This window comes from Cyanistes caeruleus, chromosome 19, assembly GCF_971803275.1.
Source record: "Cyanistes caeruleus chromosome 19, bCyaCae1.hap1.1, whole genome shotgun sequence".
In the NCBI taxonomy this organism is placed as follows: Eukaryota; Metazoa; Chordata; class Aves; order Passeriformes; family Paridae; genus Cyanistes; species Cyanistes caeruleus.
In genome coordinates, this window is record NC_141719.1 from 9,016,599 (window position 1) to 9,031,817 (window position 15,219).

Here is a 15,219-nt window from a genome sequence, read left to right on the forward strand (position 1 = left end):
AAATCCCTTTGGGTTTAGTGCTTTTGACATCAGGAAACATCCATAAAGAAACACATGGACACTCTTCTTGCCACTTGAATTCTTGAATTTCCTTCTTTTTGGTGGAATTGGGTTTCTGATGTCGCTGATGGTCATAAAGCAGTTTGAGAAAGATAAATGTTGGTCAATCAGGGGGTTTCAAAACCCATGTGAAACTCTCCAGCAGCAGCTACAGCTTGAGGACCACTTTGAAGCTGCTTATGAACCTTGTAAGAATTTAAATATAAGTTTAGGTGGAATTCTCTTGTAGTTGTTAACTGAACATTTTTGTAACAAGTAATAATTACAGTCCAAGCCGAAGGATTATAAAGATTTCCACAGTTATTTCTTGTTTTCTGCCTCTCTCACCCCGATTGGTAAGGAATTGCCAGCTGCCAGGAGTTGGCTTTGTTGTCCCTAACCAAGCTCTGGCCAAACCAGCTTCAGTGTGGTTCAGTTGTTTGTATTTTATATTTATTTAATTCACCAATTTTGCTCCGTGAGAGAAGATTGTTTCATCCCCTGTAAACCCCCCCCAAAAAAGTCACCATAACATTTCTCACCAGTAGCAAGGGAGGTGACCCTTATCAAGGTGACACTTTATTTCAGTGCCACTCACAGTTCTTGTGTTACATGGAACAAAAATGCTCCTTTTTGGCCCAGCTGGGAGAAAAGGGATACAAGGTCCCTCCTTCTGCTTGCATCTGCAACAGAGCTTTAATTGTGCTGGGGACAGCAGGCTCTCCTGGTGCTTGCCCAAATCTCTCCTGACTGTGGTGGTTTCAAACTGAGAAATTATTTTGCTGCACAGAAAAAAAATATTTTATAGTGATTAGAAGAAAATATTTATTGAATTTTCTGGAAAACGTGCACAGCTTTGATCCTGATGCTGAGAGGTCTTGATAGAGAATCTCTGTAGGATCTGATTTTTATTTTTCTTTTTTTAAATTCTCTTACTGCACTGCAAGTCCTCCCCAAATCACAGAATGGACTGGAGGCACCACACTGCTAAATTATCCTTGGTCCCCTTTGGAGGGTACAAAGGAAAAGTAAGACGTCAGATATTGTATGAAGAAGTTTCAGAACACAAGGTCATTTTAATTCAGCCTTTTTTTTTTTCCAAGGAGCTATCTTTTCCAAGCTTTGATATTTTCTTCAGAAAGGTCATTTCCTTTAAGCCTTTGTCATTAAAGACTTGTTCTTTAAAGTGTGCTATCAAAGCAGGCAGAAATTGCAAGTTACTGAAACTAAAATGCATGATCAATTTTAAGTCTGCCTACTAAAGCCCTCTTAAAATTAGATGTGCTCTGGTACTGGTGGTTTCTTTGATAAAGCCAAGGGAAGATATGCAGTTGGTCAATTCAAACCACAAAAAAAAAAAGGAAAAAAAAAAGAAAAAAAAAAGATAATTAAATAAAACTTTTATTCCCTAAATTGGAAAAAAAAAATTGTGAAAAAAAGCATTGAAAGAACTGAATGAGGGTCTGATCCTGTAAAAACATATCTTGTGTGAGAGGAAGAGGGAGTGTGCTGCATGTGGGAGCAGTTTGTAGCACTTATACACAGCTCTGTGCTGTTATCTGCATTATGCATAATGTAAATAAGGCAAACCCCTGGATAAAATATCATTTATTTACCATTTGCTGCCACAGTTGGTCTCTCCTTCACTGACAGAGAAGCAGGGAACAAAAAGAGTGGAGACTGTGTCGTGCCCTTGTTCTGCCATCCCTAATCCCAATCTCTTTTCATCCCTTTATGAACTGTGGGATAGTTCATGCCATGAATTTATGGCTACAGGTCATAAGAGCTTTGCTTCCTTTCAGGCATCCTTGGGAGAAGAGATGTTTTCTTTCCTAATCCATCTTCTAATAGGAAACCTTAACTTTCAACCCAGATATGTCCAATATTCAGGGCAGTATTTCCAGCAGACTCTTGGGAAGGTGGACACAGAGCTCACCTTCACACAAGGAGGATTTACAGCTGACACCTCCTTCGAGCAGCTCTCTAAAACAATTTTATCTGCAGAGCTGGGTCCCAAAAGCCTGTTTGTTTCAAATGCTCAGTGGACACACAGCTTAGTGGGAATGGAGATGGGCTTTAAATATGGCAACACCTGATTCAGCCTCAGTACTGGGGGCTGAAAACAAGGAAATGTGTGTTGGTAGAATGAGCAAAGTGAAGGAACACCTTTATCTCAGCTGGGCAGTGATGTTGTAACAATACTTCCACCTTTATAAAATCTATTCAAGATTTATACTTTAGGAATCTTCTCCCATTGAAACCTCATATAAAAGTTTAATACCAGGCAGAGCTGACCATCTTTTCAAAATAAGGTTGTGAGTCCTAATTCTCTTACACTGAAGTTAACTTTGTCCAGTTTTACCCAAAGAAAGGATTCAAGGAATTCATTAGAACTCTAACCCTGGAATCCATAGGAAATCTGTTGTGGAAGTGATCCTGGGCTGAAATCAAGGATGTGAGACCACCCCTGGCTGTTCACTGGGAAGTGCTGGAGAGTGCAGGACTCGTTCACTGAGGTTTAGATGGCACTGAAGGTGTGGCAGTGAGTCTCAGGACCACAGCTGAGCTCTCTTCTCCCAGAGCAAGAGTTTTTAGAAAGAGATTTCTCAGTCTGACTGATTTCTTTAATCCAGAGCCCATCTAAATCTCTCACCTAAATTTTACAGAGACAGTTTTCATACAGTCAGACTGTCACTGAGCATCTTTTCTGCTTTAAATACAGTGGGTTTGGCTGAAAAAGATCATCTCTGTTAGAAAAAGAACTACTATGTAAATATTACTGAAATCTTTGTTCCTGACTGTGATCGGAAATTCCTCCCCTGAATTTGGTGTTACTAATTACCTTCTCTTTTTAATTTGTGATTATTACTTTTTGGTGTCACTTTTTGCTGTTTTCACTCCCTCTTTGCACACCTCACCTGCAGCACTGTTCCATCATTATAAAAGCATAGTTATGTATTATACATAGGCCAGCACAGCTAAAAATATTTCCAGAGGTTGCAGTCATCAGTCACAATTTATTTTTTTTTTTTAACAGAAGATTCTCCCTAAGTTGATTCTTCTCCTAATTGTTCCCAGGATGGTGGAAACCAGTTCTGTGCAGGGGCAAGCTCAGATCCGCCCTGCTGGGGCACAAAAGGTTGGGTTTGGGAGAAGAGCAGGGAAAAGCCAGCGGAGGAAACACCTCGGTGAGTGCCTGTGGTTAAAGCCTGGCTGGAATCACCCTGGGAGCAGTGCTGGGAGTCCCAGGAGGCTCCTGCAGATGTTGTACCCCGAGGTCACAGCCTTTGCCCCCGGTTTGGGAGGCAGGAGCTGTCCCGGGTGCGTTCCTTGCCGGGCAGGAGGGGGAAAAGCCTTTCCTCCCCCCGCCGCATTTGAAGCTGTGTTTTCAAAACAGCGCTCGGGTTTTGATGCTTTGCCTTGATTTGAATGCCCCAAGGGCTCTTTGATTGAGCGTCTTCACAACCTAATGTTCTCCAAGAAACCCAAACACCCTCGGTAATTAACGATGTGCAGTTATGGGTGGGTTTATTTGTATCCTGTCCTGTCATCTGGGCTGTGCTGGAGACTGGGATGGGGCGGCTTTGCATCCTCCTGCAGGGATGGGACTTCGGGGACTCAGGGATGGAGCAGGGGGACAAGGTGTGAACCCCGGTGAAATTCACATTTCGCATCTGCAGTCACCTCTGGGTTTAACCCTTTCTTGCCCGTGGAGAGGTGAAGACGTGGCTGGTCCCTCTGTAAGCGCTCTGCTCTCTTATTCTCCCTGCCAGGCAGAGCAGTGTCAGGGCAGGGCAGTGACAAGGCAGAGCATTTCAGGGGGGACAGGGGAGTGATGTATTTACAGCAGAGCTGCCTGCTGGATGTTCCTGAGCACAGATGAAAGTCGGGAGCCTCTGCTCTCGATGCGATCTCGGCCTGCGGAGCTGTGCCGTGTTTAACGCGGTTACGCGAGCGAGGCGCCGCTGCCAAAGCGTGTTTTCCTCCGTGTGTGGCTTGACAGAACATCGTGTTTAACCTCAGAGTAGATGGGATAAAACAAGGTTCTCTGTCAGGACTACAAATTCATGTTTCTGTATGCTTCTAAGCTCTGTCTTCCACTCCCAGCTGTGGCTGCTTCCACCGTGCAGATAGGTGGGATGTTTCTGAGGGGACACAGCAGCCTAAAGCCTTGATCTTTTTAATCTTAATTAGGTGTCCTTCCACTTTATGCACCTAAACCACTTAACCCCATGGAAAAATGCCTTCAGTCCCTAAAGGAAAGCTCTTGAAGTGATTTGCTCACCAGCTTGGCCCGCATCTGCTCATACCCAGATGTTGTCCCAGCTAAATGCAGCCTCCATTTAGTCCCAAGTGTTACATACGTGTTCAAAACATCTTTGCATGGGAGCTAATGTGTAGCAGGGCTCTCAGCTCAGCATTTCTGAAAGCTGTCCAAGGCAAACCCATCCCCAGCACGTGGCATTCCCATCTGGAGAAGGAGAACAGGGACCCAGCTCCATCCTGCACGGTCCATGTATGGAAAAGCTCGAGGGCTGATGGTCTCTAGCACAGCTCCCCAATATAATGGTGTAATAATTAATAACAGCATCAGTCTCACAGCTCCTCACAGCCTGTTCCCCCCAGAGCTGATGCTGGGTCCAAGGGCCCCATCTTGACTGTTGATCTCCTTGGGGTGGATTTGAGGCAGGAAGATTTGTTGCTCATGCTTTGGCACATCTGTTCGAGAAATCACATTTGCATTTCCGCTGGGTGCCAAGAGCTGGGAGCTGTGGAGGGGGCTGCTGCAGACCCCCCTGCATGAACCAAGGCTTGAGGGATGATTTGTTGGCATCTCTTTGGCTCAAAGTCTTGCCCCACTGAGCGGTGTGGGAGAGAGCCTGTGATGGATAACGGGATCTCCCTGCTCCCAATCTGATGGATGGGAGCTGCTCATACGTGGATCCAAACGTGGTGCCCACTCCTGGGAGTGCTGTGATTCCAGGGCTCTTCCAGGACAGCTCAGAGCACCCCCTGAGTGTCCTAGCAAGCCCCCTAATGAGCTTTGTTTGGGGGCTGCAAGCACAGCTGCCGTGGGGACAGCTGGGAGACGCATGGAGCTCCTGGGCCCTCCATATGGATGCTCTTGACCTCTGAGGCCTCTGGAACTCCATGTGGCTGCTGAGGACACTGGAAAGGGTCAACCCCCTCTCCACACCCCAACAAAAGGAGGGTTTGGCAGACACAGCCAGGACCAAGCAGTGAAAAGGTCCTAGAGGGAGGTGGGGGAAGCGCTGGTTTTCCAGGGATTTGCAGCGCAGCAGAATTCCCTTGTAAACACAGGCTGGGAAAGCAGCTCCCACATGCACAAACCTCCCTGGGTGCACAGTAACTGGGGCCAGACAGGTCTAACGGGGCTGGGATCCAGCCCCTGCCATCGGGAGGCTGCTGCAGCTCGGCCCGGGTGACTTTGAACCCCCTCCCCGTCCCCACAGCTTTGTTATCGGGGCTATTGTGGGGCCGCCGGAGCCAATCCCCGGCAGCCCCGATTCAAAGTCCAGGTGCCAACCAACTTGAACTCTCCAGCATCCCCGCCGTGAAGCAATTATTCCCTCAGACACATTCATTGTTCTCATTACACCATAAATTGTGAATGAATTAAACATGCACTTACCACTATGCACCACAGCTGTCAAGGAAAATAACACACCAATATCGCGTGGGGCTGGATCCCGCTCCTCTCCCAGGAAGGTTTGCTGCTCACAGGGAAGGAGGCAGCAGCCAAGCTCGCTGGGGCTGGTATTTTCTTTTATGGAGAGGCCAAATCTCTGTTCCCACTTACAGCAGCTCAGGGCAGGACTGTCTCCTTTGCATTTGATGTTTTAATTATGGTTTTTCTCCCCTTTTGGCCACATTGATATCGCTGTGGGAAAGCTGGTCCTGAGCTTCCAGACATCCCATGTCTTACTTGGGGCACAAAATCCTGCAGTGGGTGTGAGAGGAGAAATCCAGCCTTGCTTTGGGCTGGTGGGATAAAGCCACTGGAGCCCCTGTGCCAGCAGCAGGACATGCCTGGCCCAGAGCCCCCAGCCCAGGCACAGGAGCGCTGGGCTCACTCCCATGAGCATCCCAGTCCATACTGGGAATTTCACTGTATGTGACTGAGAGCTGGCAAAGGAAGCTGTAAAGGAAAGCTGGTTTAGAGGGAAGCTGTAAAAAGGTAATTCAGCTGCCTGACTTGACTTTAGGGTGCTGGATGCACACACACACACACAGACACTTTCCCAAGAAGCAGCAAGGGCGTTTATTTATTTTCTAATCTCCGCTCCACATCCACAGAGTTTATAGAGCTGCAGCAATCTCCTGGTGTGTCCAGATAAATTCCCTGATTGTTCCTCCTCCAAAGAGAGGACCTGGAGCTGGCAGTTACCTTGGGGTACAATGTTGGGATTCACCAGACAGGATTACAGAGGGGGCTTTTCTTCTGAGTGCGGGAGCTGGAAGTTTGTCTGCATTTCTCTCCTTGCACCTCATCTCCAAGGAGGTTTTCACTTTCTAAGAAGGATGTTACCCACTGAGCTATTCATAGCAGTTAAATGAGAAAAGGGGTTAATAAAATACACGCTAGAAAAAAGAAAATAAGATTAGAAGGACTGATGTTTTGGCTGTGAGGCCTTCAGTGGGCTGCAGAGAGACGGGGAAAAAAGGGAACAAGATTATTATTTCTTTTCTCTGGCTCAAAGAACTTCATGGCCAGAATGGCACCACTAATCCAATTTTCTTTCTAACAAGTATTTTATCAACACCTCTTTCTTTTTTCCTCCCCTCTATTCTCCTTCCTTCAGTCTGTACACTGACATCTGATCAGCTGCATTAAAATTAAAGTTCCATCTCCAGGCCGGCTCTGCTCACAGAAGCACTGGTGGGGCTCTCGGGAGCTGGGGACCCCTGGGACTGTGCCCATCTTCCTCCTGCTCACGTGTGCCTGTGCACACACAGTCCCTGCACTTTTTGGGCACCTGGTTTTCCCTGGCCGACCACAGCAAAGCCTCTTTTGCAGGCGCTCAGCCCCGCTTGGCAGAGGATCAGATGCAGCTCCACTGAAAGCAAACCGCCGCCTTTCCGAGGGAGTAAATATTTCGCAACGTGTTACTTCAGCCTTATTTATTATGAACATATTTCCCCTTTTATCCGGGGATTTGCCAACTCTCCGGAGTCACAAAACCTCGCGGAGGGCGGTGTGCCTCTCCTCCCCTGCTCCGGGGGGATCCAGGGGGGTTCACCCAGCCCTGCTCCCCTCTGGGAGAGGGGGATGTGTTGTAGGAGCCTGGCATCGTCCCCTGCTCTTTCCCAGCGACACCTGAGGTGGGAATTTTGGTGTGAGCAGCGGTGTTGGGTCGTGGATCAGGGTGAGGAGAAGTTCCCATTAGGACCAGTCTGTCCCAGTGTGTCCTGGAGGGGTTTTGGGGCAGTACATTACAGGAGGGGGTAAAACATGAGGAGTTGCTCTCCTGTTATCTGTTATCTGTTAGAGGAGTTGCTCTCCTGTTATCTGCCTTCTCTCCTAAACCTGCTGGAGGAGGGAAAAGGGAAGATCTGGTGTGAGGGATGGTGCTGGAGGAGGGGTGGCTGGGGGAGACCATCAAGAGGAGACCCTGGAGAGGACCCTTTGTCTTGGGCAGAGGAGAAAATGAATTCAAAATTGAAATGAATTAAAAGACCCTGATTCATCTTCATCAGCCCATGACTCCTGTCTGGCTGGGGGAAACTGCTGCTACACTGACCTCCCTCCCTGGAGGTGTGATGGGGACCCCTGTGATGGGGCTGTGAGGGCTCCTGTGGCTCCAGGCGCTGCTCCTCTCAGGAGTTGGGCTTTTGGGAGTGCTGTTCTTTCCTTCTCTCAAGGATTAAGAAAGGAGCTCCCCTCCCTGCAAGGTTTGCCTGTGAGGTTGTGAGGTGGGGTTTGTGCACCTGTGAGCCCAGCAGCAGCTCTGGGGCTCCTGTCCCCTGGGAGACAGAATTCCCCCTGTGTGTGTCAGGAGCAGAGCTCACAGGGGAGTGTGCTTGGCCACCCTGCTGCTTTCAGAGGCATTGGGATCATGTAGGGCCAAGAGATTTTTCTCTACTGTGTTTGACTCTGTTCCTCCATATAATGAGCTGAAAAAGAGATTGAGTAATAATCATAGTGCAAGAGGAGGTGTTGCTGCAGCCAGCCCCTCCTATGGGATGAGCCCTGCTCCCCAGGGCCGGGGTTTCCAGCAGCTGAGCAGCCTCCCCAGGAGCTGGGCTGTGCCCTGACCTAGCCCAGGCAGCCTGTCCAGCAGCAGCATTTTTACAGGAACAAGGAGAACTTTATTCCTTTGTTACCTCCTTGGATCACCTCCCTCTTCCCTGAGCATCCAGGTGCTGATAACTGGCCAAAGATCAGAGCAGCTGGAGCAGGAGCGAGTGGCTGAGCCCTGGCTTTGCTGCCACAATTCGGGATTAATCCCACAGATTGGGATTTGGCTAATTTAGCCCAGAATTAGCTGGCACAGGGGCCCCTCCTGGTCCTCTGGGTTGGTGCATGGAGGGCTCTGAGGTGGAGAGCAATGACCCACCGTGGCTTGGGGTGCGAGGAAGCATCTTGGGCTGCACCCATTTGTTCTTAATCCTCCTTGGCTCTTCCCTTCACTGGAAAACGAGACCGTGTTGGAACACGACCTTGGTTCAGCATATTAATTAGTGGGATGTTTAAGATAGGTCAGCAGTTAAGTGCAGACAGGCACGGTCATGCTCAGCGTAACGTCAGGGGATGGGAGTTAATCCTGTGATTCCTGTGGGGTTCACTCAGCACCAGCTGGGGGAATGGCCATCAACTGGATCTTTTCAGTCAAAATTCGAGGGAAATCAAAATTTTCTACAAGCAGAGAGGAGTTTCTAATTCAGGACCTTTTCGTCCCTTCTGTAGCAAAGCTGAAATTCCAGTTTCAAACGCCAGCATGTGGGAATTCAGGGATGCAGCAGTGACCTGCTGCACGGAGGTGTGACGTGCCTGGGTGACACTGCCATGGCCCAATGTCATAGGGTAGTTATTGGTTTAAAACCACGACACCCAGCCACTGTGAGCTCCTGCAGTCCCCATGCTCTCCTTGCCCAGGCTTCCATGGATGATGCCATCTGGGGCTGGGAAATGCACAGAGTAAAAACCACACCTCCCTTCCTGTGCCCAGTTTAAAAAAAGAAGGTTATTTAGTTGCAGTATGGGGTTTATCAGGATTTTCTTTGAGTTGTCTCAGGGCTTTTTTTTTGGAAAACTTTCCTTGTCAGGAGATTTTCCACTGATTTGATGGACAAGACCAGCAGGACCCCACTGAACCAGCAAGTGACCCTCCAGTCTAGGCAGTGGCAGCACGAGCACCTTGGCCACCAGCTGTCACCTCCTCTCTCCATTTCTTCATCCCAGATGTGGTGTTTGATGGCCCTGCCCGGTGCCACCTCTTCCACCAGCCCCTCTCTGGACCCCCAGTGCCACGTGCCTGCTCCACAGCCACCCCTGGCTCGGTGTCTGTGCAGGCTTCGTTAGCATTTCTCAATCAACGCTCTCTCATTAGTGGCTGGGGCCACTGAGAGCTTTGAATGAAGGTGGAGCCAGGCCAGAAAAAGATCCTCTCCTGAAAAACTATAATGAAAGCAATAATGGCCGGGTCCTTGAGCAATGCCTGCCTATGACAATCGTTGTCTGGAGGCTACTTAATTACGAAACTCTGTTCTCAGCCTCGGGCTTCACGGTCTTGTGCCTTTACTCTCTCTTGAGCAATGTTTTATTGCTATTGTCCTCAACCTACTTCGTATCAAGTTCAGAGTATCTGAAAGTTATATGAAATATATGTTGGTTTTCTATTCTATCTGCACGAATTTCTTGTATTGTGGGGTTTGTTTGGTTTTTTTTTTATCGGTATCTGAAAGCCTAAAGCTGGGATTATCTAAAGGATTATAGGAGAATTAGGCACCCAAAGCCAATTGATTTTTCGCTGTGAATTAGCCAAGTGCATTTGGAGGGCTGGAGGTTTTGGTCTGTGCTCATGGTTTCAGGTCCACCTTGTAGCATCTCGGTAGAGAGCTGAGCACAACTCGGGTGGCCTCAAGAAGGTGCTGAAGCAGGAGCAGTCAGTAAGAAAATGCAGGTACGGAGAGGGAGACATGGCCCTGAGACATTAAACCGCCTTTGAAAATCTCCTTCTGACTCCCTGAGGCTCTCTTGAAAACGCCACTCTAAGTTACCATCAATTTTGATAATTAAGCACTGATTTAATTTTAGAGTAACAATAATTGTCAACATTTTCCAACCCAAGCACCTTAAATTAGACACGCAGCTCCGAAGGTTGGCGCGGGATCAAAGCGCGGCGGCGCGAGCTTTTTGGGAGATGCTGAGCACACACCGAGGTTGTGCTCAGGACTTCACAAACCCAAGCCATGTGGGCTTGGTCCCCTGCCAAACGAGGTGCACTCAACATGCGTTTCAACACCTCGCTTTAGGCACCTCGGATTAAAAAAAATGAAAGGAAAAGAGTTGGCTGGGAGTGTTGCTGTGATTTTCCCCGGCCGGTGGAAGCGCGGCGGTGGCTCTGTGGGGACAGGGCTGCCTCACACCTTGGAGCCAACCTTGGGCAGGGGGTGACAAGGATGGCACCAGGACAGCAGGGCCAGGTGGATTCTCTGAGCCTCCTTCCCTGGGTTTGCCACCCTCCAAGAAGGGACTGCAGCATCCCACGGTGGCTTTGTGGTGGCTGCTGGCAGCAGGGAGGGCTGGCCAAGGACCGGGGTGGTCCAGGTGGACCAAGGACCCCGTGGTGACAGCACAGGTGACAGGGATGCTGCTGCTGCAGGAAGGATTCCCTCTGGAGCATCCTGTGTGCCATGGAATCCTTCCAGAGAAGGAATGGCCCGTGTCCTGCCAGCGCTTGGGGACCTCTTGTTTTGGGGTCTCTGCTGGGGCCGGGAGGGTCCCCAGCGCAGGGCACCCGTCCGTGCAGGGCGCGGTGCTGTGGCACACATCAAAGGGTGATTAAGGCAATTCTTTAATCCTATCTCTCCTCGCCTTGGATGAGGCTTCACCTCGCCGTGCTCCCCACGCCCAGCCCCACCCCGGCTTGGTGCTTTTGCTTTATTTTTAGCAGTGATTTGGAAATTGCTGGGGCTCCTCTTTTCTTTTTCTTTTTTCTTTTTCTTTTTTTTTTTCTTTTTTTTTTTTTTCCTTTCATGCCCACTTTTTTCGCCTCATTTTCCTTTATTTTTTTTTCCTTTCTTCCTTTTTCCTTTTCTTTTTCTTCCCGAGGCTCCCATCGGTGTCCCCCGAACCCCCAGCCCGCTGTTAAGGGCACATTCACACCTCTTTTCCTTGCCTTGTCTCCCCTTTATTCTTATGAAGCTCTCATTGATTATTGCCCTTAAATTCCTCAGTCCGGTCATAGATAAAAGGATAACCACTTCAAAGCAAAGTGTTAAGAGTTTAACCTCGAGCTAAAAGAGTGGACAACAAGGTAATTGAGGGTAATAACTGATCACAGACCTACTTTCAAAGGCACATGCAAGCCTCACTTTCAGATGGCTTTAATTTTATTAACATTTGTAGCAGCTCTAGATGCTTTTGAATCATTACAAACTTCAAAGCTCGAGGTAACACTCCAAATGGAGAACCTGACACCAGGTTTTTTGTTCAGGCCCACATCATATTGATAGTCTCTCTTGCAAGCATGTAACATCTCTTCTCCAACTATAAAAACCTAGATGAAGAAAATATTGCCAATAGAGAAGATCAAAGCCTGAACCTCCCTTTGAATGATCCCAAAGAAGTCAAAACAGAAAACAACAAGGGGGAAAAAAATGCATCTATATTACTCCAACTGTCTTTATCCATATTTAAACTTGTCTGCTGAGGCAGATGAGGATGGATGATTCTTCATGAGTTTTATCAAACTATTTGGCCTGTCCTCTGTTTCTCTTTGGGCCTTTGGAGCTGGCCCTGAAACTTTCTGAGGCATTTAAACCCAAGAATTTGGGAACAGCACGTAGAGGAACAGCCCTGACCCAGCTGGGAGGGCAGCCAGGCGAGACAAACCTAAAAAAAATATATTTATAAACTGAAAACACAGAGACTAAAATGAAAATGATAAGAACACCCACAACTGTCCCATCTCCAGCCCCCGATAAGGCCAGGAATAAAGGTCATCTGTGGATGCTGAGTTGTTTTACAGCCAAATGGGGTCAGTGCCCCCCGTGCCCGGGGATGTGGCCGTGGTCACCCTGGGCTGCACAGCTCCCTGTGCCTGATCCCACTGCAGGGGCCACACGGTGAATGAGCCCAGGAATTGATCCAGGCTATAAATAGCCATTTCTTTGTCTATTTTTTGTGCGGGAAGGGTTATTTTTAGCTGGGTGAGTTCCCTGAGCTAATGCCTGAAGCATTCACAATGAAGGGGGTGGCCCAAGGAAACGGGGCCGGCCCTGCTGCCAAAAAACACATCCCTGCTCCCCTCTGCAGAGGGGCTGCTGCCACTTCAGCTGCTGCCCAGGCTCTGTGCAACTCCACTGGTCAGGGAGAGCCTCCCCAGCCTCTGTAAAGTCATCAAGAGAAGAAAAATTACTTGGATTTTTTTTTTTTCTTGCTGGTGTGTAGCAGGTTTTATAGTGGTGCAATCCTCTCCTCCTGATTTGCATCGGTGTAATGGCAATATTAGGCAGGTTATTATTTTAGTGCACTCCAGGACAAAGGGCTGGGGTTGACTCCAGGGTGTTTAACAGTGTCTCAGCTGTGACTGCAGCTGCTCCAGTGGTCACAGAATCATGGAAGGGTTTGGATGGGAAGAGACCTTAAAGCTCATCTTGTTCCACCCCCTGCCACAGGGACACCTTCCACCGTCCCAGGGTGCTCCAAGCCCCTTCCAGCCTGGCTTTGGGCACTGCCAGGGCTGGGGTGGTGCTCCTGGGACAGCTCTGAAGTCCCCCTGCTCCAGGGGAGATGCAGAGCCATCCCAGCTGGAGCACGGGGGATTGTTCAGGCTGAAGGCCAGGGCTCAGTGACCACCCCAGATCTCTGACCAAGGGGTTTTGTCATCTCCCTTGGAGCCACGAGTGACAGATCCACATTCCCAGTGCTGGCTGGTGTCAGGTGTATCACAGGAGAGCCTCATTATCCGTGTTCACTTCAAGAGCAGATGTCAACATGTCTGAGCTTGTGGAAACCACATCCTTTTAAATGTGTTAAATAGCTCTGTCCTGAGCCTGCTCCGATATTACATTCTCCATGAGCTGAAATCAATTTAATATAAGATGTTCTCTCTGTTCTCAGCTTGGGCATGTGCCTGTGTAATGAAAAGACAATGGTGTATTGCTTAAATCTATGAAATTTATCTAATTTTATTGTTTAAAGTTATGGCTAAAAGAATCATCAGCTATTTCAGCAGTTGTTTCATTGAGTCCATTATCAGACAGGGTGGATAACTGGAACCCAGCACTGGAACATGTCACAGGTGCCCAAGGCAGGTCCTTGCAGACCTGAGGTGCTCAGGAATCGCTGCCCCTGTGGCCAGTTCGTGTCCCTGGAGCTGCTCCCCTCCTGTGCCACCCCCCAGGCCAGCATGGAGCAGGAGGTGCCCCATTTTCATCATCCCAGTGACCTCCACTGAGAGACAAACATCATGGCAGTGCTCTCAGTTAATTTAAGCAGCCAGGCATGGGATGGGGATCATAATCAAAGTGTTATTTCCATGATTTCCAAAGTGTTATTTTCCATTTCCAAGCAAACTCCTTCATCCATGATTGAGATGAGGTAAGTGTTCTCCCTCCAGCTTGCAAGGGGATGGTGTGGAAGCTCTTATTTCCATTCCATGCACAGAGGTGAACAGACCCTAAATGTATCTCTGACAAATTCCTCAGAACTGGATTTTTTTTTGGAGGTGTCAAACACCACAGCAGTGTGGCTGTCCCGTAGCCAACCTGACTCTGTGTTACCCACAGCAGGATTTCAGCTTTTACAGCTTTCTAGGAGTTTTTAGGGCTTCCCCCAGGTGGAAATGTTCCCTTTACAAACCAAACTTATCTCAGGAAGCAGCAGCTGGGACTTAGGAGGTGACAGCAACCTCCTGCTCCCCTCAGTGCTTCCTGCCACCGTCACCTTCCCCTGCATCACCATTAATGAGCTGATCTGCATGTTTGATTAGAAGGGCTTTGATTAGACGTGTGGAGGGGATGTGCTGGCCCTTTCCAGGGAATAGCAGCAAGGTGGGGGCTGCTTCAGTGCCAGAGGATGCTCCTGGGGATGGGTTTTGTTCCCTGGAAGGGCTCTTGGAGGAACAGGAGTGCTGGGGAAATGATTATCCAGACACCTGTGAATGCCACCAAAAAAAGGAGTGGGGGAACTCTCACTTGTGATGTGAAAAAGCCTGGAATATGCTCTCAGGGTAACAGGAGATTTGAGTTAGATTTGTTTTCAAGTATTAAAGAGACCCCAAAGTGTTCTAATTTCAGGCCTGATGGGAAAAGAAGGAAAAGCCCAGAAGCTGGTTTGGGACTGGGGATGCAGAAATGGTCTGGTAACACTTCAGTTCCTCCTGAGTTTCAATAGTGTGGGGTTCTCAGTCCCCCCAGTTTCTCATGGGGAGAAAGGATACTGGGTAATTTCCAGGCTTCTGTGAAAGGATTAGAAAGCAAAAAGAGAAAAGATTGAAATAGTATTTTGATGGTGTCTCCCCCAGGATGAAGATTTCTAGTAAAAAGAAAAAAAAATCATTAATGAAATGTATGTCCAAGCAGCCTTTTTTGGGTTTGGTCAGGAGAGAGACTGACCTCACACTCACCAAGCTTCCTTTCCTTTTAATGAAAAGGGAAAACAAAGCTGCCAATATTAATTATTTAAGGATTATGGTGGAGGTTCCCACAGTGGAAGAAAACACCTTTTCATACAATCAACAGGGCTTTGGCAGAAGAGGACACAATCAACTAAAATAAAATGTAGATAAACTGGGAGAAGGGGGAGCAGTAAAATGTGACTTTGGATGCAATGGCACCAATAATTTGGTGCTGGTTTGGACACAGGTGCTCAGGAGGGGTGACCTGGGGATGTGAGGTGAGGCTTTCTCCATGCAAAGCCTCCTCTCTCCAGCCTGCATTTCACACCTGGAAACAGAGACATCCTTAAGAAAATTAATGTTTCTTTCGTGG